General features: G+C 43.3%; 1 protein-coding gene across 1 annotated transcript in view; it reads right to left on the bottom strand.

The window, feature by feature from the left end:
- PRICKLE1 (prickle planar cell polarity protein 1) overlaps positions 1-11,109 on the bottom strand; it is a 119,035-nt gene extending 107,926 nt beyond the window's left edge. Inside the window, exon 1 of the mRNA XM_059185610.1 lies at positions 10,817-11,109. The gene's annotated coding sequence lies outside the window, so the exon portion shown is untranslated. The remainder of the gene's footprint in view (positions 1-10,816) is intronic.
- Positions 11,110-24,412: the final 13,303 nt, after the last annotated feature.

The raw sequence follows: 24,412 nt of genomic DNA, 5'->3' as shown, positions 1-24,412 counted from the left end.
GGAAAAAATGAGCTGGAGTAGCTGATTTTGTTACTGGTCATGCCTATACAGTGAAAGTTCAAAGGAAACTGGACAGTCACCCAGCTTTTAAAATGGTGAGTTTTGAGGTACCTGGGTGGCTCAGTTGGTTAAACGGCTGCCTTCAGCTCAGGTCAAGATTCCAGGGTCCTGGAATCAAGCCCTGCATCAGGCTCCCTGCTCAGCAAGGGAGCCTGCTTCACTCTTTCCCTCTGCCTGCCGCTCTGCTTACTTGTACACTCTCTCTGTCAATTAAAAAAATAAAATCTTGAAAAAAAAAAAGGTGAGTTTTTAAAGTCCTCCCATTTTAATTAAAAACAAAATAGAGGAAAACCCCACCCAGAAGAAAGGCAACATCTAACAACAAAAAATATCAAGTAATAGGTAAGTATAAATTTCTTATTTTGTTTGTGCTATATAGAAACAGCCAGTAGTGATACTGACTTAAGTTCTTTTCATTTACTCTATGTTCTACAGTAATGGTAACAATGGATAATGATAGGAAATAATCCAAATTTTCAAAGACTGAAAAAGAAAAAGCAAAGAAACAAAATGGACAATAAACTCTTTTGATCAACTTTTATAAAACTATGCAACCAAAAATTTATTATAAACTTTTATTTTTATTATCAATTATTCTTATTGAATTATATCAATGCTTGATAATAAAACTTTCAGAGGCATCACAGTAATTTGAGAAAAACAGAGTGTGCTTATCATACTTTATTGAGACTCTCTAATTTATCTTCTCTATAATAAAAAATATATATATAGTTTGGACAAGAACCTCTGTATGTATAGTATCATAAAATATGATATGGAATCATGTCTATAAAAAGATCAAAATAACTGTTGGCCATAAAAAAGTTATAATTAGCTAGCTTACTTCACTCATCAAAAAAATGGGAATTGGCATTTCTCTTTTGTTAAAAAGAACAAAGGGCTTAATCAAATATTATTAAGAAATCTGTCTTGATAAGAATCTATTAAAAACATTTTTTAAAAGATTTATTTATTTATTTATTTGACAGAGAGAGTGAGTGATCACAAGTAGGCAGAGAGGCAGGCTGATAGAGAGGGGGAAGCAGGTTCCCTACTAAGCAGAGAGCCAGACACCAGGCTCAATCCCAGGACCCTGAGATCAGAAGGCAGAGGCTTAAACCACTGAGCCACCCAGCTGCCCTCTTTTTAATTTTAACCTTTGTAATTAAAAATACTTAAAAATAAGACTTAAAATTGTAATGAAGTTGTGACTTTGTCAGAGAAGCTCTGAAACCTTTATGGTGATAATGGTTGGGTTGTATTTCTTAAACTGACCCATATTAAGATAACCACAGAAAACTAGACATTCATTCATTCATTCAACATATACATGCACCCAAACATAAGGCCACACGGAAAACAACTATGTCTTTCATAAGATAAACTGTTTTTTAACAGAAAGTGAATTACACTTTTAAATAATATGCTCTTTTTTTTCCAACCTCCAGATAGCTTTTCAGAAGTACCTCTGAATTTATTTTATTTCCCCCTTACTATTTTTTGATTAAATTGTGTTGTGAATCTGGAATAGCTGACACACAATGTTACATTAGTTTCAGGTGTACAACTTAGTCCTTCAACTTCTCTATATGTTTTGCTGTGCTCCCCAGGAGTGTAGCTACTATCTGTCCCCATACAGTTCTATAAGGATATCACTGACTCTGTTCCCTAGGCCACGCCTTTGATTCCTGTGACTTATTCATTCCAGAGCTGGAAGTCTGTCATCTCCCATTTCCCGTCACCCACTTTTTACAATCATCAGTTTGTTCTATTTATCTGATTCTGCTTTTTGTGTATTTATTCATTTGTTTTTCTAGATTCCATATATGAATGAAATCATATGGTATTTGTCTTTCTCAGCCTGATTCATTTCGCTTAGCATAATACCCTCTAGGTCCAATCATGTTGTCATAAATGGTATACTTTCATCCTTTTCTATGGCTCAGTGATATTCCGTTATTTGTATTATACATTTTAAACACATACACACACACACCCCTTCCTTATCCACTCACCTATTGATAGACACTAAGGTTGCTTCCATATCGTGGCTATTGTAAATAATGCTGCAATCAACACAGGAGTGTACACATACATCTTTTCGCATCTGTGTTTTTGTTTTCTTTGGGTAAATAAACACCCAGGAGGGGAATTGGATCTGGATCATATGGCATTTCTATTTGTAATTTTTTATTTTAGGACTCTTCTACTGTTTTCCACAGCAGCTATACCAACTTACACTCCCACCAAGAATGCACCAAATTTCCTTTTTCCCCACATCCTCACCAACACTTGTTACTTCTGTACTTCTGAATTTAAAGCAATGAAATCAGTTGTTAATTTGGACCAAAAAAAAAAAAAAAAACAAACCCCACAGATAAGCAATCAATACACTATGGAGTATCCCCAAAGTCTGGACACATAGGGGAAATATGTATTCATTATGCTGCTTTCCAGATGAACAATTCTATCCACTGTGTTAAATTTGGAAAGTTATCCAAAAGGTTGACGAAAAGCATATTGGGCATATTATTTGAAAACACGATACTACATTTTTAAGAAGTCAGGAGACTTCTTGGGCTCTCTATATTTGTGGAGCATCTACCATGGGCCAGGCACTGTGTTAGGCACTGGGTACACAATGGTGAACAAATGTGGTCCCTCCCTCACATTAATTACCATCTATTTACAAGAGTGGAACACAGATATTCCTGGAAATGGGTTAGAATGATATGGATAAATTTTGGACAGCAACGTTAGGAATAAACATGGACATGCGGAAAGGAAGGAGGAAGAAAGGAAAGACGGGAGGAAATTTAGTTCAGCCTCATAGGATTAGAAGCATAACATTTTAGAATCAGAAGGAAATCTTAGAGATCATCTAATTTAGTGGCTCTTAAGCACAGCTGTGCTTCAGATTACCAAAGAAGGTTTTCCAAGCTAAATATCCAAGACCCACCCAAGAGCCACTGCCTGAAAATCTCTGTGTAGTTGTATTTTGAAAAAGTCCCATAGGTGTTTAGGATTCAAACCTTTGCTTAATATATACTGATCTAACCTAATTCCCTCACTTATATGTGAGGAAATTGAGGCCCAGAGAGGTTGAGAGGCTCACCCCAAATCACACAGCTATACTGTAGTCCAATTTTTCTGATTTTCAGGAAAAGACTACAGAAAAACTGTCTTTTTCTGCAGTATTATGCCACATCACCGCTATCTACTCTTGAAGCTCTGCTCAAGAAGAAACAGGATAAAACGGACCAACACTTTCTAAAAGTTACTGAACCAAAGTAAAAAGCCAGTGTCTATGGGCAACACAAACATAATTAACAAAAAAACCCATCACACACCACAGTAACCTCGTAGCTTCCTCCTTAAACAGCCAAGTCAAGCTAGTTTAAAACACTCTCAAACAGGGACACCTGGGTGGCTCAGTGGTTAAGTGGCTGCCTTTGGCTGAGGTCATGATCCCAGGGTCCTGGGATGGGGCTCCCTGCTTGGCAGGGTAGCCTGCTTCTCCCTCTCCCACTTTCCCTGCTTGTGTTTCCTCTCTTGCTGGGTCTTTCTCTGTCAAATAAATAAATAAAAATCTCTAAAAACAAACAAATAAACAAAAAACAAAAAAAAACCTTCTCAAATAAATGTCATCATTCTTATCAGTTTCTCATTTCAGCACTACAATGAATCATAATTTTGGTTTTCATGGTAAGGAGGGAGAGAAGAGAATGATTTTTCTGGCTTACTCCTTAAAATTCAGAAGGTTAAAAAAAAAAAAAAAAAGGTTTCTAATACCTCAATATGAAGAAAGCCTGGTCTGCTTTTAACACGTTTGGCAGTACTTAAGGACATGTTTTTGGCTATTAGCCTGGCAAGCTGTTTAAGCTTATAGAAGGCCCACAAAGGGAACTTCTATGATTAAGTTAGTTAAACACAAACATCTTCTCTGTATATTTTATTCCCTCCCTTCACATTCACAAAAACATAAAAGGCTAAAACATTTTAGAATGAGGTGAGGGAAGCAAGTTATTTATCACTTCAGCTCCTTTATTGAGGCTTGTGTAAATAAGAACTAAAGAACTCAATGAAATTATTCATATGATCCTTGCAATGAACAAAGCTAAGCATCAGAAAGCAGTTCAAAATTCCTCTGAAGCATATGTATTTTCTTACAAGAAACATCTGTGATTCTCTAATGTACTTCAGACCTAACTTTATCTCTTTCTAAAAATTATGTAACATGCACACATTTCAAGCACCAACAATACTTATTAATTACATAGTCACGGAAGAATTTAAAATGCTGTCTTTTTTTTGACACACATTATAGCAAGTATTTCAACACTCAAGCACTAAGCAGTCTTCTCACATAAAATCTAACAGTTCCCTAAATTGTTTGGAACTGATGTTTTAAAACAAAACAAAATGCCACACTATCTAGCTCTTTTCCAAATCCTAACTAAGGAACTTAGATTATTCAAGCATGTAAATAACATAGCTGGAAATATCAATTACAGCTAACAAGTCATGAGTGTCTTCAGAAGATTACCGTATTATTTGCTTATCAGGGAGATAAAAGGGGGAAAAAAGAAGTGCAAATGCTTTTGGTGAAACTGTAACATGGTTTAAAGCAGTTTCCTATTTTTAGACTGAAAGAATGGTGTGTATACATTTGTATTTGTGTGCGCCCGTGTGCTTGCGCACCCAGAAGACAGCGTTTTAACTAGGGCGGTGGAGGTGGCCAATATAGAAAAGGGTTTTAATAGCCTTTCTATTTCAGCCATAGTTACTGTGGGCTTTGTCACTATAGCAATGGGCCTGGGTGGGGCAAGTATCTGGCAGGCTGGGGTGCTCAGCTGGTAAAGCAACATAGACCTCATTTTACCTCGAGCTGAGCAAATTTTCTCTAAGAAGGTTGGCTTAATTGAAAGACAGTTTGCAAGGATAAAGGAGAAGTCTAAGCATCAGTTGGTGAGCACTTCTCCCCAGGGCTCTGCTATACTGAGCCTACCCTCGCACCTCCTGCATTGGATGAAAGACCTCCACTATCATTCCTTGGTGGTAGTACCCTGGATTGAGGCAGTAACCTAACCTCCCCGATCTCAATGATTCCTAGCAGCCTGGGTTAATTTCAGCTGTCTCTACAGGGGCTACATGAAACATGGCATTTACAAATTTGGATTATACAGCACTATTTATTATACTATGGAAGATTTCCAAAAATGCCAGAAGAGATGTTGGCATTTATGCAAGTCAACTACTGTTCAACCCAAAGAAGCACTATACTCTATAGGATGTTTTTTACCAGGATTGAAAGAGCCTATGTAAAAACACCGTAATTAGGACCATCTTAGCACCTCAGATACTGGATACCCTCTAGCTCTAGGTGTTATGTTTCAAATGGGCCAACAAACCAACCTGGAAACAGAACTCCCCAGTCTTGTAACCAATCCCTTCACTCCAAGTCCTGAGAGTGTATATTTTCTTATTTTCAGATTTAATAAGTCAAGTGTACCTGGTAGCTATTAAAAGATTTAAACCACTACCATTTTTAAAAGGTTTCAGTGTTCAGAAATTTCAAGCCCACAGAGGGGGGGGGCGAGCTCAAGGGTCTGGTGGCTACAGAATGGTAGAATTATTTGCTGGTCTCCCCCGACCCCTTTAAAGAATATTCTTATTGATCTCTCTCTACTCCCTTAATGTGTTTTTAACCCATGATCATGGGCTCACAAAAGTAAAATAGAAGAATCTGAAGAAAGGACAATGTATCAAATAGTCTCCCATGACCTAAAAAGATAATTATAATGGCAGATTGCTAAGGAAAGAGGTGAGGGGGGTGGGAACTTGAAAATGTTAGCCACTTACAATATGCAATCAGATAACCCTTCCCCCTCTTATTCTTTGGGAAGATCCAAACTACTATACAATGTTTCTTTAAAATTTCCTTTAACGAACAGTTCAGTTATGCTTGCTCAAATCCAAAGGCCATTCCAGAAAACCTGGGTGAATATTGTATCATGGAAGTGGTGTCTACTTTATATCAGACTTTTTTTTTTTTAAAGGCAACAAAAATGGGGGGGGGGTGATATAAAAAACTTCACAGGAAACCAAATAGCCTTTATTTAAATTAAAAGCAATCACAGCCTGATTCTTGGAACATGCTTCGAAATGCTTTTTGGCATGCAGCTGCTACATGCCGCCAATATTGTGTGTAATTGGAAACATTTCAAACAGAATTGTTACCAAAGTCAAAGACCATAATTGCGAGCTGTGGGATCTGTGCCTCAGATAAAAGAAGGGCAGCTGAGTGAGAGCTCACTGCACTGAGGAGTCTGCTTACGGGTCTGCAGTATTTCCACTGCATTATTGACAAATCTTTCTTTCCAGAGACCCAGTGAGAAGAGAAGGAAACGGGAGCATACACAAAGCAAAAGCTGGTGGGTGCTATAAATCAGCAATCGGGACAAAACTCTGAGGAGTGTATGACTTCAGTACTCGAACAACTGAAATAACACAGCCTTAACTTTTTTTTTCTTCCTGAAGTGCAATCCACTAGAAATGAAAGGCATCTCTCCCAAGAGTTTACCCCAATTCCACCAGTGAGAAAAATGCAACTGTAGTTTAACTGGTAAGTGGGATCACTTAGGACCAAACTTATGGACAGTGTCGGGGGCGCGGGGGAGTAAGGGGAGAGTTAAGTAAAGATAAATGACAGCTGCCTGTTAGTTTACAGCTTTACGTTTTTAAAATGTTTACATTGGCATCTGCTTTGCTGACATTTTAATTTGTATTTTAAATTGAAAATCTCTTTTTCTAGGGAAATGAAGGTGGAAAGCTCTAATCAGTTCAGGCTGGGCACTCATTCTTGTTCCTACAGAGGTCCCTTCAAAAGGGACCAAAACGCATTTAGGGTTCAGTCTAAACAAGAGAACAAAACAGAGACATAAGAAGAATTATTACATTTTCTTTGAGAGGTTTTGATCCCCTCTCAGTAACTGGAAATATTGTGCCAGTGGACCCTTGGCTCAGGACTGGCTCTTGGAAAAATCGTGTCATTCTGGCACACTAAAAAGTGATCTGATTCTTCTGTCATATCTCCGCGCCAGAAGTGTCATGACATCAGCGTACTCCAACTTGCAAAGTGGGTCTCCTACCACCATCCCTGCTTCAGGAGAGAGGGGAATGAGGGAAGGCCAGGCTTCACGGGATCCTCCAAGGACTCTGAGGCCAGACCTCTTCCCTGGCTCCCAAGGATCCTTCACCGACACCAGTGTTATCCTCCTGGACGTCAGTTACTGGGGGAGCTGAGGAGGTGCACTTGCATGTATGTGAGATTGGGGAAGTCCAGAAGTGGGGGGTGGGGGAGGTGAGTGCTGCTGCGGTTCCCTGGTGCCATCTCTGTCCCTGGCATTCTGTTCTGCAGCGCTGGCTCCATAAGCTGCCTGAGGTTTCGAGGAACTGCAACAACATAGGACTTGGCACCAAGATTATTGTACCTTCTTCTCCCAACGTGTTTGCTCTCACACCAGCCTTCCAAAGATATTAGCGCACAATATGGAAACACTTTATTCTGTGACCAGAAGAAAAAGCACTAATGGTCCCTCAAAACACCAACCAACCAACCAACCAACCAAGAAATGCAATTCACTCACTTCCCTAACTCCTCTTTATTAGGGAATAATTACATGGGGATTTAAGCAAACTGAATATTCTCACACTCCTAAGAGTTAAACAACTGATATTATTTAATATAAAATGAGGAGAAAAAAAGAGAACTACTTTTCCAAGAAGACAGAGCCTATCCTGGTCCAGTGGCATCTTTAACATTTTTATGCACAGATGAGAATCACTTTGACTTTTTAAATTACTTCCCTTCTTCAAGAAGAAAAATTCCCTTTTATGAACTACTTTAACCAGGAAATTAACTGCAATAAAACTAGAATACTGGTTATGATATTTTTTCCCTGAAAATCATTTCCTCATAATATTGGAAAACACAAACTACAGATATAGGCCATTAAAAGTTACTTAAAGACTAGAAAGTAATTTTTAAAAATTCTTATTTCATTTCATGAGTACTATGAACACTCACTCCTCATATTCAACTTTTATGTTTTGCTTTCAAGTAATTATAAAACTTTTTAGAAAAATTATCGTACAATGTGACCTTTTAAAACAGATTTCAGCTTACTTTTTAAAAATCCTTCATTAGAGAAACCTCAAATTTCAACCTTTTTTCTTTTCTTTTGTGTCTTTTCAGAGCCATCATAGGAGAGGGTATTAGTAGCAACCATACTTTTATCCACATCTGACTCTAAACTTAATAGTTAGCTATTAACCCCATAGTTTTTTTTTCTTCCCAGATGATACCAGATTTTATTTGCATGACCAAAGCTGACTCACTGCAATCCCCTTTATTATAGAGACAAATGGTGGTTCCATGGAACTTATTAAAACATGATAAACTTTTTAGGTTTCATTGGTATTGCCGGCAGAACTGATTGATTCTGTCATTTTAGTGAAACCTATCACTCTTCTTTTGAGAAAACCTGTAAACCAAGAGGGTCACTCAGTGAAAAATCAACACTAAGTACCACATTAAGGATGGAAAAATGAATTTCCCAAACCTATTTGCTCACATCAACATGGCTACCCTCTGTGCACCATCCAGTTTTCCCCCTTCCCTCCCCCCTCCCCTCTGCTCCTCCTTCTTCTCTTCCTCCCTCTTTCCTTCCATCCTTCCTTCCTTCTTTCCTAGGCTTATTTGCAAGAACGAGTCAGTATTGTTAGCCATGACTTATTAAAACAGATTTTTGAGTTCATCAGCAAGTGAGCTGACTCTTAACTGTGGGTAATGTCCATTTATTTCTAGAACCTTTGGTTTTAATATGTGGAGCACATGCATTGTTAACCTTTAAATCCTTTGTATAAACATTTCTGGTAGGGCTTGTAAAATATCTCCTTCTGTGTTTCCTGACTCGCCAGTTGATGGCATTTAGAAACCCTCTGGTACCAGCAGGTGCTGTATTTTGCTTTCTTCAAGCTCCAGCTGGGCTACAATGACAGATTCCTGTCCCAGGCCAAACCCAGCCACCTAGGCTAGAACCACATTGGAGGCAAACTGAACCCGGCCCCACCAGACAGCAAGATAAATGGCTGCTGTTTAAGTTTAAAATCCCTTGGTGGGAGTAAATATTGTTCCAAGGAAAAAGGCTTGACAAATATTGCGTCATCCTTCCAGAGCTGTCTTGATTAAAGCAGAATCTTTGGATTAAGTTGGTGCTCAATTCAAAATGTATCTATCTTGCTGTCATGGGATTTTCCCCCTCCTTCCTAGAGTCTGAAAACACATATTGTTGAGGATGGTCAAATAAGACCACCGCCTCCCAAGGGGCTGCAGTCCACTCTTGATAATAGAAGGCGGCGGAACACTGACACTTCACTGAGGAGAATGGAGACAGCAAAGGCTTAGTGGGAAAAGGCCAGTTGTCACCTAAGTGACAGGCAACAGCTGAGCTCACACATCTGGAGCGGGACCAGGGCAAACATTCAGCAACCCTTGGGGGCCTACACCTTGGGCCTGTCTGAAAGGGCAGAGAGAAGTTCTCTTTCCTTCGAAAGTACGTTAAAAAAATATCTGATGGTGAATCACATCAATTACATAACGCCAGCTGCTGCAGGCACAGCCTTCTGAAGTACTGGTTAAGAAGAGGGACACACAACGGCAAGGCGTGCTCACATACAATTTGGTCGAGTAGAAGCTGTCCTTCATAAAATCCATCCTAAAAGTCATAGATGCATGCCTGCTCTTTATAGCACAAATAGATCTGAACTCCTCTGAGCACGATCCCCTTCCGGCAGGTTCCCGGGTGTATTCTTCACCTTGTTCATGGCCCAGATCTGTCTCCCATACTCTTTCTAAAAGCAGCAACCAAATCTGTTTGGGTTGTGATTCCGAATCCTCCTTAGGCAAGCCGCCACTCCGTGTGCTGCCAGCCATCCTCCCCCACCCCTGCCTCAGTCTTCAGCCTGCTGAAGACAATCTGTGGGCAATTTTTCCAAAGTCCCCGAAATAATATGACACTGCCGAGCGTCACTGGCGATGTCGTTTTTCTTAGAGGGCAATGAAAATTTAACAGCTTTCTGCTGCATCCTGAGTCCCGGTCCTGCTAATTATTACCATGCCCAGTTTCTCCAACTTTTTCTGCCTAAAGGGAGGAAGACGCTCCCCTTCTTTTCCACATACGTGCTACATGCAGAAAACACCTTTGTCAGGGCGGGAGGGGGCGGGGGAGCTAATGCACCCCTGCCAAAAAGCAATCGGCCCTTTCCGCAGAGCGTTCCGGAGCACCCTCCCTGCCTCCGAACGCCAGTAGGTGACAGGCGATCCTAAGCCGCGGACACATGCCAACGCACCCTCGCCTCCCTCATCGCCCCAACTCTGGGGCCACCGAACGGGGTTGCACGCAGAAGAGAATCCAGGGAAGAGTTGGTTGTGATGCAGCAAACAGGAGCTATGCGGGCAGCCTATCTGAAGCCCTCTTGGTGTTGCAGCTCCGTATCCGCTTTCAGTGTCTACACAGCCCAACAAACCGATTCTGCCCTTCTCCCTTATTTTCCGCTCTGCCCTCCCGGTCTGGGTGTCACAGGCCCCCCGCAGCGACACCCTAGGTGTCCGGCCCTTCCCCTGCGGCGCTCGCCCCCCACTGCCGCGCCGCAGCCCCTCTGCAGAGCCGGCGGGAGCCGGGCTGCCACTCACCCCGCGCGAGGGAGCGAGAAGTCGGCTGGACGGTCCTCCGCGCCGCGGCAGGTCTGCGGAGCTGCGGTCCGCCGCGTCAGGGGTGGGCGAGGGCGGGCAGCGAGCGAAGCATCGAGAGCCCGGCCAGTCGCCGTGCGGACCGCGGCGGCCCTCGGGGAAGTCAGCGCGGGCGGCGAGAGGCTGGCATGTTCCGGGGCGCGCTGTCGGGCGGCGGCGGCCGCGAGAGGCGGCGCTCACAGCGGGCTGCAGGCGGAGTGCGCTCGGATTCCCGAGCCCCGCGCCGTGGCGCCGCCGCGCACCCCGCCCTCGGCCTCCGGGGCCCGGCGGGAGCGAAAACGCGGAGCGCGGACGCCGCCGCGGGATCCAGGCCGCTCGGCGCGCGCGCCCACGCGCACCCCGGCTCGGCCCCGAACGGCCAGGTCCCTGCCGGGCTCCAGCAGGCACGCGGGCGCGGGGCGACGAGGCAGGGCGTGCGGGCGGGTGGCGAGCTGGGCCGGACCAGCGGGCCGAGCAGCCGGCGGAGCCGAGCGAGGGGCGGGTTATCTGCAAGACGAAGTTCACCCAGGCGCAGCCCAGGTTCTCAAGAGCGGCTCGGTCGTCTCCTCTGCCCCGCCCCCGAGTTTTTGCTCCCTCCCCCCCCCCCCCCTTTTTTAAAACCAACAATCCTGATAGATTGAAAGACAGGAAGGGTGAAGTTGGGGGAAAGACAAACCCAATTTCCTCTGATCAAACGGTTTGGGGATGGCCTATATGGGTCTCTTTTCACTTGGTATGTGTGTGCTGGGGGGGGGGGTAGTTAATTAAACTCTTCGATCCCTTCCTGCGTGCCTCGCCCCGCTGGGGACCCACTTGGACTCCGTCCTATCTCGTGTAATCCTACAGGCTTCGTCTAGTTCCTTCCCGTCCCCTCCTCGACGGTCCTAGCATCTCCAAGAAAACCTCCAACTGTGGGGAGTGCGTTGGAGAACCTCAGCCCACCCTCGATGTCCAGAGCCTGACCCAAGTGAGCATGGCTTACTTAAAGTCGTGTTCACACTGTTAATTTGATCACGACGATCGTTTTTCCCGCTGGCCAGCGACTCTCCAGGTTTTCTCTCTGCCCGATTCCCAGGGTTGGGCTCTCAGGCACGTTCTCCCAGGATGAACTGGGACTCGGCCTGTTTGCAAGTTGTGCCGTGATATTCGTGTTGCCTTAGAACCTCTCGCCATTTCCAGTTCCAGATCAGTGAAGGCACACACCGTGTGGGTACAATTTCCTCCCAGGACGCAGAGGGCAGACCCGACGGCAGCTGCTAACCCCAACACGACAGGTGTCTCTGTGAAGCTGGAGCTTCCCTGATCTGTCGACAGCTTTCACAACCCTCTAGGATACTGTATCATCCTCCAGGAGAGGGGAGTGTGTGTGTGTGTGTGTGTGTGTGTGTGTGTGCGTGTGTGTGTTGTAAGAACCATTTTTTATTCCTTTTAAAAAAAATCAAAATTGCCCATCAGAATTTTTCAGAGTTTCTTCGATTTTCATTGGAAGAGAAGCAAGGAAATACTCAGAAAAAAAAAAAAAAAAGAGTCAAAAAAGAGGGCGTAAGGAAATAACATCTAAAGGCAAAGGGAGGAGGAAACAGCAAATCTAGGGAAATGTTTCACCTTGGCCCTGTGCCCTGTAATTCCAAGTCTGACTCACATCTCTGGCACTACAGAAACTCTCTCCCTTCTAGATACACAGGCTGGGTTTCTGATTTCTGAGCACAGATCACTCAGGAAACAAGGCTGTGGATTTTGAAATAACTCCACTTGCTTTTGGTGTTTGTAACTGATGGGAATCTGAGGAAACACAACCTAGGCTGTCCAGCGCCTCAGCATTTTATTGGAGTTAGCCTTTTAAGTATTGTCTGTTTATCTTGCCATGGTTACAAATGCTTCTATGAAGCTATAAACTTTTAGCTTCTCTCTAACCTCCAGAACTGCCCAAGAAGATTGACAATGTGATTGATTTCACCCATGGAGGTGGTAAAATGAGTAGGTTTAAGGGCAGAGTCCACTCTCTTTGTTAATATCTGTGAGTGTCTGCCTAGTGTCTCAGTCAAGACCTTCAAGCGAAAGCAGTTCCCCAACAAACTAAACAAAGAGGTGAAGTAGAATCAGTTGAGGTCGGAGCATCACCCGGCAGCATCTTCATGAGGAAGTCCTCCTCAGTGGACCAGCAGACATTTGCAGCAGGCAGAACTGGTATGAAGAAGCCCATGGAGAGAATATTTATAAAGCCCGCACTTGCACCTCCCTGATAATTGGAGAAAGTGTTACTTTCTTATGATAAGAAATGAATCTGTTATCAGAGGACTTTCAAGTCTGTGGTGATGCCACAAAGGTTTTGTTTACTGAGCATCAAATATGTTGGGCACAGTAGGGAATCCGCAATTGTTCCCTTCAGAGGCTTATTTCCTTTCTGGACAGTGCGCTGGGCAGCATCTTTGGGATCCAGTGCAAATGCGAATGCTTGGTCTTCAACCAGGACTCTCATAACATTACTTTGGGTTGTGCGTGTGACGATTGGCAGTGAGAGAGGTCTGAATTCAAATCTCAGCCCCTCTCCTTACTAAATGTAGCCCAGGAGAATGTCGTTAATCTTGAGATGATTCTTAGTTTCTTCATTTGCAAATGAGGAGAGTAATAGCTACCTCAGAGAGATAGATACAAAGAGGACTGAATGCTAGGTGTGCAGAAAAGACTCACTACACGGAAGATTTATATAATGCCATAGCCACCCTTCTCTACACCTGCCTCCATAGGAAATCCTGCAAGGTAGAAAAGAACAATTTTAAAATTTAATCTAAAAAAAGCATGCTTCATTGCGGACCACTGGGTTGCTTCTGGGTCTTTTATATTACTGGTATTACTTTGCCTTTACAAACCAATATGGTACCATACTTAAATAAATTTACTTAGGGCATGTTCACTTTTGTTTTAAAGCCTTGGTAACAAATGATATATATATTTTTTAAAATAATAGCTTTATGCACTGAGTTGTGTCCTTCAGACATTCATCTGTTGAGGCGGTCCCCTCCTAGTACCTCAGTATGTCATCTTGTTTGGAGGTAGATAGAGTCTTTGTAGCTTGAACCTTAAAAAAGCAAGAACTGACAATGTTGGCAGGCTCTGAATCTGTCTGATTGCCAGGCTTTGCTTGGTCCCTGTTCCCTGTGTTTGCCCACAATGGGGATTCTTTCCCTGACCTGAAGACTCAGTTCTACACAGTGTTTCCAGGGCAAATCAGTTTTGACCCTTTAATGGGGGTCACAGGCTTACCTATAAGGCATGTTCCCTTGCTAGAAATCCTATATCGGTTTTCCTAGGAAATCCCTACCCGGGGCTTTCTAGATTGAGCACACCCTCCTTGGATTAGCCTAAAAGGTCCGTCATATTTGTACTCTATCTCTCCAGTTTATTTTCCCGCTGGTCCCCACCCTTGTTTGCTCTAACCATATTAAACAATTTATAGTTCTTGGAAAGCGTCAAGCTATTTTATGCCTCTTGTGCTTTGAACATACCTAGAATGTTACCTGCTGATAACTGCCCTCTTTATTAGCTAATTCCTGCTTATCCTTTATAATTCAATCAAAACATCATGTTTTTGATGGTCCATTGAAATGCATATTGTTGTTTTGCCTGCCTAGCGTCTATTTCTCCTTTGTAATACCCCAGACTTTCTTTGGGGAACCACTTTTCCCCACTGTCAGTGCCCATGGTTTCCTTGGAGACTTATCCCTGGCCCATGGGTACCCAGCCCTGGAAAACTAGAGGTCTGGGTCCTCCTGATCAAAACTAGTCCAGGGATGGGCATGTGACCCAAGTCGGGAACTTTTGCAGGAACTTTTAGAAATTTCACAGCAACAAATTCAACGAATGAATACCTATTTAGCATTTATATACTAGTGATCTCTTTGCTGGAAATTCAACAGTAAAACCAAACAAATCTCTATCCCTATGGATCTTCTTTGAGCCCCTGGATTGAACTCTGCATGAAGACAAACTACCACTGAAGGTTTCAGATAAAATTGATATTTGTTGTTATCTTTTCAGCAAGTCTGGGGTTTAAGTGACTTGCAATTAAAAAATACTAACTGGTATCACTTTGTGGAGGCTACTTTTCTCTGTTCAACTTTCTACCCTTTTATCCCGTCATTTGTTTATTTGATCAGTTACACCTGACCTTATTCCAAAAAGATTTAAAGCCATTTAAAATTAAACAGCAATAACATACAGCAAGTGCGCTTGAAATTTTCACTTGAAAGTAAGTATGAAATGAGAAACAGAAAGGAGACAAATTCATAAAATTAACTCCATAAAGAGTGGGACACAATTTAATTCTTAGGTTTATAGCAGCCAATAGGGTAACAGAATTGTTACACAATTGAAAACATCTGTAAGATAAAAAAATATTCCTTTCAGGAGAAACGCCCAACTACTACTAAATCAAAGAATGGAAAGAAGCACCCACTCCGGGTCATCATGAAGGCGGCTCCAGACAAACGATACACAACATCCTCGACAACATCTTTGCGGAGCACACCACAATGTGTTTCTTGGGACTGTTTCTGAGAGAGGACATCTCTCACTTCACTTTTCAGAAAATTCATTTTTCAGAAGGGGAAACTGAATTCACTTCACTTCGTGATAGTTATTTCGGAGTGTGTCACAATTACAGAGAAGTTAGTAATCCAGAGCATTCTAGTAGTGCACAACAGGGTAAGCCACAGAGTTGGAGGGGACAGAGGTAGGGTCAGGGAAATCTTCCTGGAAGAAGAGGTATCTGAAGGGTGAACTAACCTAAGGAAAGTTGCATGTGCGTGCATGCATGTGCACGCACTTGTGTCAGTATTCAAGCAATTTAGGTGAAGGGAAGCATCTTGTGTAAAAGTGAGGGTGTGAGGGCAAGTATGGTGAATCTAAGAAACCGAAAGACGTCCAGTCTGGCTGCAGGTTGGGGTTGAAGGGGAGAGTGAGGATGGAGGCTTGGAAGAGCCTAGAGACATGGACAGACGCTGGGTCATGAAGAAGCTTTGGTGGGGGAAGACCGTGGTTTCAGCTTTGGATGTCAACAGAGAGTAACCTTGAAAAATGACTAAGAAGAAGCTAAAGATACAGGAAGGAGCTAGGGAGAAAAGGGTGTGAAAGAACTCAAAAGAAGAGGGCATTTCAAGAACAGAGTAGTACCTATCCTCTTCTGCTAAATTTTAGACTCCCCAGAAAAAACTGTTTTTCATGGACCCCTCATAGTTCTATCAAACCCCTAAAGGAGAGGTTTGCTGGAGGCCTTCACAGGTCCTGACGGGTGGGCCTCAGGGACCTCACGAAGTCCCACAGTTGACAGTAGTTCTATAAAGGGCTAATCTGCATGCCCTCCAGGCAATCCTCCATAAATGTGCACCAGCCTTTGGGAAGTTTGGCCAGTAGTGATCCTGAAATGATTATTCCTCTGTAATACTCGACCATTCTATGTTGCTCATTTAAAAAGGGATTATAGGTTTTTTGTTTGTTTGTTTGTTTGTTTTAAAGATTTATTTATTTGACAGAGAGAGAGAGATCACAAGTAGGCAGAGAGGCAGGCAGAGAGAGAGGGGGAAGCAGGCTCCCTGCTGAGCAGAGCGCCCGATGCGGGGCTCGATCCCAGGACCCTGAGATCATGACCTGAGCCGAAGGCAGAGGCTTAACCCACTGAGCCACCCAGGCGCCCTGGGATTATAGGTTTTAACAGTTAACTGAGTCAAACTGACGATCTCTTGTGAAAACTGACCCAGGACATGTGCCAGAATCCAAGACCACCTCAAAAACGCATGGGAGGAGAATGCGGGGTTGGGGTCCACTCCTTTATTACAGCAATCCTTGTAATCTTTGATTCGTTGTCTCTCTTTTTTCTTTCCTTTTCTTTCTTCTTTTTTTCTTTTTTTGGAAAGAGAGAAAGAGAGAGAGGGGGAAAGGAGAGGGGCAGAGGGAGAGGGAGGGACAGAATCCTCAGCAGGCTCCATGCCCAGCACAGAACCCCATGCAGAGTACCATCCCACGACCCCCGAGATCATGATCTGAGCCAAAATAGACTCAGATGCCCAACTGACTGAGCCACCAAGGTGCCCCTGTTGTCTTTTTACTAGTCTGTTCTTTGGGGGCGGCGTTCTGCCAAATCCAATGTTGTACCTCTAGTGCCTTGCACAGTCACTGGAACAGAATAGACACAAAATACGTGAAATGACAAGTGACTCCTGGGCCCCAATAGAGGGGGCAAAGGAAGGAGTGAGGTGGGGATGGAGAGGGCTGGTCAGCCCATCCCTAAAGCCATCTAGCCAAGGCTAGTGTGGTCCACAGTCTGAAGGAACTCAGGGACAGATATTTGGGCTGTAGAGACAGCCCTAGATGGGGAGGCAGTGGGCTAGGTGAAGTGGCAACTTGAGTTTAGCGGCAGGGTCTAACCTCCCAGGAAGAGGCAGCTGGAGTTCAAGGGTAGACCAGAGTCCCAGTGGCCAGATTAGAAAGCAGGGTGAAATCCAGCGCTATCTGCACATGAGGGAGGCAGAGCTGCTGCTTGGAGGAGCCCAGAGCAGATACCAGCTTTGGGAGCAAGATTAATTGGACCTCCAACCCCAAAATAGAGAGGCTGGGACTGGAGAATAGCTTGGTGTTTGTATATTTTGGTTCTCTGTTTCTGTCTTCCTTATTTATATTTCAAACCGGACATTATCAATTTTACATACCTGTGAGTTTGAGAGAAAGAAGAAAAATAAATGTCCTTTTGCTCACAGCTTTTAACCCTGTTTTTTTTTTTTTTTTTTTTTTTTTTTTTTTTTTTTTTTAAAGATTTTATTTATTTGTTAGAGAGAGAGAGATACAGAGCACAAGCACAGGCAGACAGAGTGGCAGGCTAGAGGCAGAGGGAGAAGCAGACTCCCTGCTGAGCAAGGAGCCTGATGTGGGACTCGATCCCAGGACGCTGGGATCATGACCTGAGCCGAAGGCAGCCACTTAACCAACTGAGCCACCCAGGCGTCCCTTTAACCCTGTTTTATTTCAAATATTCTTTGCACAATGTAGAGACACTCACAACTAATTTATTCTCGCTGACAGCTTATGAAAACTAAAGAGAGTGACATGACGGCTTCTAATGACCTTTCTGGAAATATCTTGAGTTAAATGGTGACTTATTTTCTCTCTTTTCATCTAAAAGGAACTTTGGAACGTTTAGCTGAATCACTGGAGGAGGATTAAAATCAATCCTCGGCTTTTCAGACTCTAGATCTTAGGCTTCCCGACATATTCTCTCCATTTTATAAAAAGTAGCAATTCCTGCTTCAGACTGTTGCCTATTCTTTTGGCAATAGGCTTGAAGATTTCCTATAGATAGCACATGGCGTTCCAAAAATATCTTCAGGAATGACCTGCAATGTGTGAATTAGCTTTTCCCCTCCCTTGTGCTTTGTCTGGGGCAGGAATTCCCAGATGTCAGAGTTTAAATAACTCCTCAACTCCTACTCATGCCCCGCCAACCCAACCCCCAACTCCCACCCCAAGCCCAGAATTTGTGGGGGCATTAAAATAAAACAAAACTCAAGCAAGCCTAAGGGGGAAAAAAATGACATGCTCAATCCTGTGGTTATGGGCTATAAATATACAAGAGGAACAACTTTCAAACGGAGATTGCGATACTTCTAGTCCATCTTCTTCTGGAGTTGAAGATGGGAAGGGGGAAGATGCGGAATGATACCTACATGCCGCGTCCATGAGCAGAAAACAACAACAGCAACAAAGGAAACGATTGCCTTGTGCTCACTCACTCTGAAAATCCAGTCACATGGTAGGAGAGCGGAGGCCACTTGGAGACACATTCCATGACCCCCCTGGGAACTGGCGCTCCCAGGCTAGCACCCTGCTCCAGGATGTGGTTTTCTGGTGAGTGAGAGCCACTCATGGGTCTAGAAATTAGCCTTTCATGTTAGCGTGCTTCCCTGTGACTACAGCACACTCCCCTCTACATTACTGTCTAAAAGCATTAGCAGAATGATGTGTCACTCACGATGTGACGGAGTGAAATGTATAAAGGAAATTAGTTTACTAACTCTATTAGGTTAAAAGGCAAATGGGAAACTAAACCAATAATCAAACGGTAATATTTTAATTTTCAGGGTGAGTTAACTGACAGGGAATTTCTCTTTTAATTTAGCTTTCTACATTGTGTAATAATGAAGTTTAAGGAGCCTTACAGAGAAACAGAGGAAATTAGGGTGCCAAGCAAATCAACGCACTTAATCCTTTTTTACAGAGTTGCAGAGTTACAACCCACTCTTGCTAAAAAGTACTATTTCAGCCATCAAAGCAGGATAATTCAATATGAGGGAAAGAAAAAATGAATGCCCCACTGAGAAAGCAGCTGAAAATGAACTCAAAGAATCAGGAGTATATTTTCGCCAAGGGGATGACTCAAGATGGTGAGATCCCGGCCCATGAACCGCAAGACACAAAAACTTCTGTATTTGTAAGTTGCATGAAATCTTGTCTAATCTGAAATCGAAGTTTGTCTGGAAGCAGCTGTAGCTCTTATTCCATTACATTGGTTAGAATAGGCAGGCAGTCCGGTCAGTGGAGCCTGCCAGAGACCTGAATACAGTAGGACGTTTATGGCTTCCCTTATCGATTTGCTGCAAGAATCAGGAAAGGTGTGTGGCTGCCAAGTGTTAAGGAGGAGCATGGAGAGGTGACTCTGAAAACAGAACCAAAGGAAAAGAAGTTCTGGTCACAGTCATGGCAGGAATACACTGATCCTGTTCTCTCCCCACAGTGGAGGGGGATGAGTCTGTCAGGGAAGCGCTCTACGTGGGAGCAAAGTCACTGGAGACAGAGTTGAGTCATTTGATTCTTCATAGTACAAGTGCCCATTGACGGACCCAGTGACTGGCATTCGGCAAGCCATTGCTATCGTTACTATTACTGACATGACTTTTATTAAGGTCTGGAGGGTTCACTGGAGGATTGCATTTTCTTTTCTTTCCCCTGTTTAAATTTGATGCTGAAATTGATTTAAAAGATCCAGCAGTAAACCATGATGACTCACTGATTTATGAGCATCAGAAGTTGGAGAAGCTATTGTCCAGGGTACTTCTGTGGTTCATCCTCTCCATGTCTGCTATGAGTGAGGTTTGCTAACATACCAGCTGTGTGGTGTCAAAGTTTTTACTGTCTCTCCTCCTCATCTGGCATTTTGCATGTTTGCTTTTATGACATTTGGCATGCTTTGTGTGTTTCAAAGTTCTGATTAGGTTATTGGCCCTTTGAGGGCAGGGTCATTTCCAAAATTGCTTTATATCCCTCACATATGCCTATGAACTTGAGACTGTGCCTGCACTCTCTAAATGCAACCAATATTGGTCGATTACTCATATTTATTAAGCATGTAGTTCCATATCCTTAATGTACCCTAGAGATGCAAAATCATAGGTTTTAGATCTAGGAGAGGCCGTCAGTTCCAATGTCTCATTTGATAGAGCAAGAAACTGATGAGAAAGAGAAAAAAAAATGTGCTCACCATCACGTGGCACCGTGCGGATTAGAATGCAGCTGTCAGACTTGTACTTTTTTCTTTTTGTCCCCAGGTGGAGAAACTGTTGTCATTCAGTAAAGTGAAGAGATGAGGGACTGGCCAGTAAAACGAATTCAAGGCACAAATCATGGGCTTATAAGTACTGTTTTCAGTTGTGTGTATCATAACTATTATGTAAGTATATTCTAAGACATTCTGCTCAATACCAAAGGCTAATACAAATACATCCCTGCCTTTATGTGAGTGGAAGGGAATGCTTCACCAAGAGTAGCTCTCAGGCATCAGTCTCAAAAGAACGAAGAGAACAAGGCAGTAAGGAGTATATCTGCTTGCTTTCCTACCTAAGGTCCATGTTGCATGGTTTTCTAAGTTTCTTTGTAAGCACCTAACTCCGGGCCCACTAGCCATTGTGGAAATGTTCTATTCCTTGACGACGATCAAAGGTGAACATACAGGCTGGCTTTTTTCTGTTTGCATCCCCAAATGCTGGCTTCCCTTCCTCCCTCTCTCCCCCTTTTTCCTTCTGAGAACAGTTATTGATCACCTACTGTATGCTAAGCACAGTGCTAGGCAGTCAATGGGGAGACAACTATGGAAAAGACCCTTGGAGCTTACACTTTTATTAGGGAGACCAATGTCATTAATATTCACCCAGCAGAGAGAGGCCTCTGGAAGATGTTATTGGGAGCAGGAGAGCAAAGGAAGGAGCAGCTAATGACACCTGTGAGGTCAGGTGAGTGTTTTCAAGAAAGTGACATTGAGTCATCCCCCCAAGAGTTCCCGGGGAGGGGCGCTTTCGGTGGAAGAGCAATGTCCCTCAGAGGGGGCAGTGTGTACAGATGCAAGCAAACACACTGGGGAAGGGCACCTGTAGGAGCCCAGAAGTAGTTTGGCATGGTAGAAAATGGGCAGTCGTGTGGAGAGCTGACGGTCCAGGCTGGAAAGTAGGACTCTGAAGGACACTGGGTGCTGCCTGAAGGGGTTTATGTTTTAGCTTATGGGGATGGCGAGGGAGGAACCAGGAGAGCAGAAACTGACAAAACTAATGTCCTTTTCCTCAAAGTAACACAAGTTGCTGAATATAAATAGCACTGCAGAGGAAAAAAAAAATACATATCTGGGCTCATTTCATTTTCCTATAAAGATGAAAATTAGTTCTCAGAGATAGCTTTCGCTTTTGCAATTATTAGGCTTTTCCAAGTGGTATGCAGTAGTACTTTTATAAAGCAAGTCATCTTTTTGGTTGATTTGCAATGTATATTCGATGTCAATGAAAGGGCAAGGGACTGGGAATTATGGGGCTATGGGTTCTGGAGACAGTACAAATCTTCTCTGGCCTGTCCTTCCCATTCATCAGGTCAGGGGATGGGAGTAGCAGCTCTCTAGGGATCTTTCAGCACTAGGATTGGAATGTGTGACTTTGTGTATGGGTGTGGGGTATGTATGTATTTGCATATTTATCTAGTCTAATTCCAATAAGAATTATTAACTTTGAATTTTGCCATATAAGGCTAGTATAAAAATAAACAAAGCAAAGCAATCTAGCGATTTCCACCAAAAACAGGGAAGAGAATAATAGCAAATTACAGAAGAGTCTTCTTAGTCGCCGCTGTTCCATCTTACTGCAATTTTACTAATTTTTTTTGATAGAGACCATACATGCATAGGTTTCAAAATGCAAAAGGTGAAACATGTACATAGGTACACAATAAAAACAGCTCGCTCTCACCCCTTCCCCTAGCCACCCAGGCTTCCCTGCCAGGTGCTCTATTTTCTAGCTGCCAAGATAAAGTAGGAAATATGACAATTTGGAAAACCTTCAAGGATCAAGGTTTATCACAAAAGAAAGGCTTGCTTTTTTTTTTTTTTTTTTTTTTTGGAGGGAGGAGAATCGTAATCTTTTAAAGAGATTTGTCAAAAGGATATCTACACAAAGGCTCTTGAGTAAAATAATGGACAATAAACTCAGTAACATCCGTGGACATTGTAAAGGAGTTTCTGATTTCTGATCTATGCATCTGTTTAAGAATTTAAGGAAACATTTAGCCAAATTTCTAAAATTCTAGTCCATTAAAAACAAAAGAAGACGACTCTGGCCTGGAGTGTTCTGAGGGAAGCAGTCACCCCAAACCCCATTTATCTGTGCCCTCGGGGAATCTTGATTTAACTCCTGAATCATGTTTAATTTTAAACAGGACTACATACAACCTGATTTGGTTCCAAGATAATTCAGCCCCTCAATGAATCCCTGTATAACTGAATGGGGGAACTCTTTTGGATACAACTGTTTGCTGTTATTCGTTTATATGTGACGTGCGTCTAACAAGAGCCCAGTTTGGTGTAACATAATTACTGGTTAGCTGTTCTTCTAGACAGTAATTGGTCAGCAGGTTCAGCTGCTTTTAGAGGCCAGTCTTGGAATGCAGAAGTTGTGCCCTTCAATCAGCATAACAAGGATCCTTATCTTCCCGTGGTCAGAGTGGGATTGGATTTGGAGCTGGTACCAAGGAGTCCATGGTACTAGTGAAACTAAGGGGAGCTTTTGGTTGACTCCGGTAGGTGTCCCTGAGAGTGATGCTATGGTCGTCAGAAAGCGATCCCGCCAGCTCTGATTCTCAGACTAGTAGGAACATAAGCACCGTAAAGGAGTATTAAAAGCCTTGGATCAATGCACATCATGCAATCTGGCCATAAATCATTGCCTGTAGAATGAAGGACTGACATCAGATCAATAATTGCCAGAAAAATTAAATTTTTCATTAAGTGAAACAGAAAGCAACGGTTGAGTGGTTAAACCTAAACCCAGCCAGCTTTCCGGGGGGGGAAGATAGACCGTGAGACCCGGGTCTGTTGAGGACAAAGCTCAAGCTGGCATGGGATTTAGAGGAAATGAGAGAAGGAAAACTGACTGTATCTCATGTTTGCTTTTAATGGTTGAATGGAGTGACAGATTTTTATAAAAATCAGGACCTGTTAATTACAGTAGGGGTTGAAGAGCCCCTGCAACTAATCTTTCTTAGGGCCCTTCTTCTCTGGCTGAAGACGGGTCTTAGGGACTGTTCTGGATCTGCAAAACAAGAGCTCTTGTTGCAAAGCCTCCCCAGCAGAGCCCGGCATTGACCGGGATCGGTAATTCACAGCTCCTCCCACTGCAGTCCTGCCGCGAGCAACAAAGACTCAGCCACCAGGAACAGCCTAAGGGACCGGCCTCCCACTGAGGTCTGGGGGGCCACCTCGGTGTCTGTCCCTCCTGCCCTTCCTCTTCTCCCTCCCCCACTACATGCAAATACCCCTTGTAGCTTTCTCAGAACTACACCAAAATCACTTTCTTCCTAATCTGTCCTGTCTTTTCTTGGCTCTCTCTCGGTTCCTTCCCACACACAGGCCAGGATAAAGAGGGTGGGATTCTCCACCGGAAAGCTCTGTTTCCGCGTTTAATTGATCTCTAGTTTACAGCGTCACTGGCTCTTGAACCCACCCTGGCCTCAGCGGGTTTTTCAGCCAAATAGTTAATGACCTGTAAACAAATAAACAGCTGTTCACAGGGGTCCATCTATTAAAAAAGCCCCGAGGTGAATCTTTTGTAAAGCAAAGCATCTTTTTCCGTGTGAGGCAGAAATGCTTCCTCTCATTTATCTGTTTTATAGGTTAGTGTGCTACAGGGCTCTGTAAGCATAAAGGTATCATTTGCAGCTGCAGTCGGAGGAATGCTGATGAGATTTCCAGTTAAAGTCAGATAAAATGAGGTCTGATTTCCTCACGGTGCTAGGATGGCCGCTAAATTAACATGCCTAATTCCAACAACCCATTCCCTAGCTCTGTTCTACATTAAAGATGAGCGCTTTAACTGTTTTAAGTGTCAAAGGAACCCGATGCTCCTCCTATCAGAGAAACGCACATTTGGACTGCCCCTTGTGTTGCCTCGGAGGGACGGATAAGATCCTTCGTGGGGAAAGCAATGAACTTGGAGAGGGACTTTCGATGAGAGGGGTCCTATTGCGGCAGAACTGGGGGGGGGG

This window comes from Mustela lutreola, chromosome 8, assembly GCF_030435805.1.
Source record: "Mustela lutreola isolate mMusLut2 chromosome 8, mMusLut2.pri, whole genome shotgun sequence".
Lineage (NCBI taxonomy): Eukaryota > Metazoa > Chordata > Mammalia > Carnivora > Mustelidae > Mustela > Mustela lutreola.
Note: the sequence above shows the minus strand (reverse complement) of the source record. Positions and strands in the feature narration are given on the sequence as shown.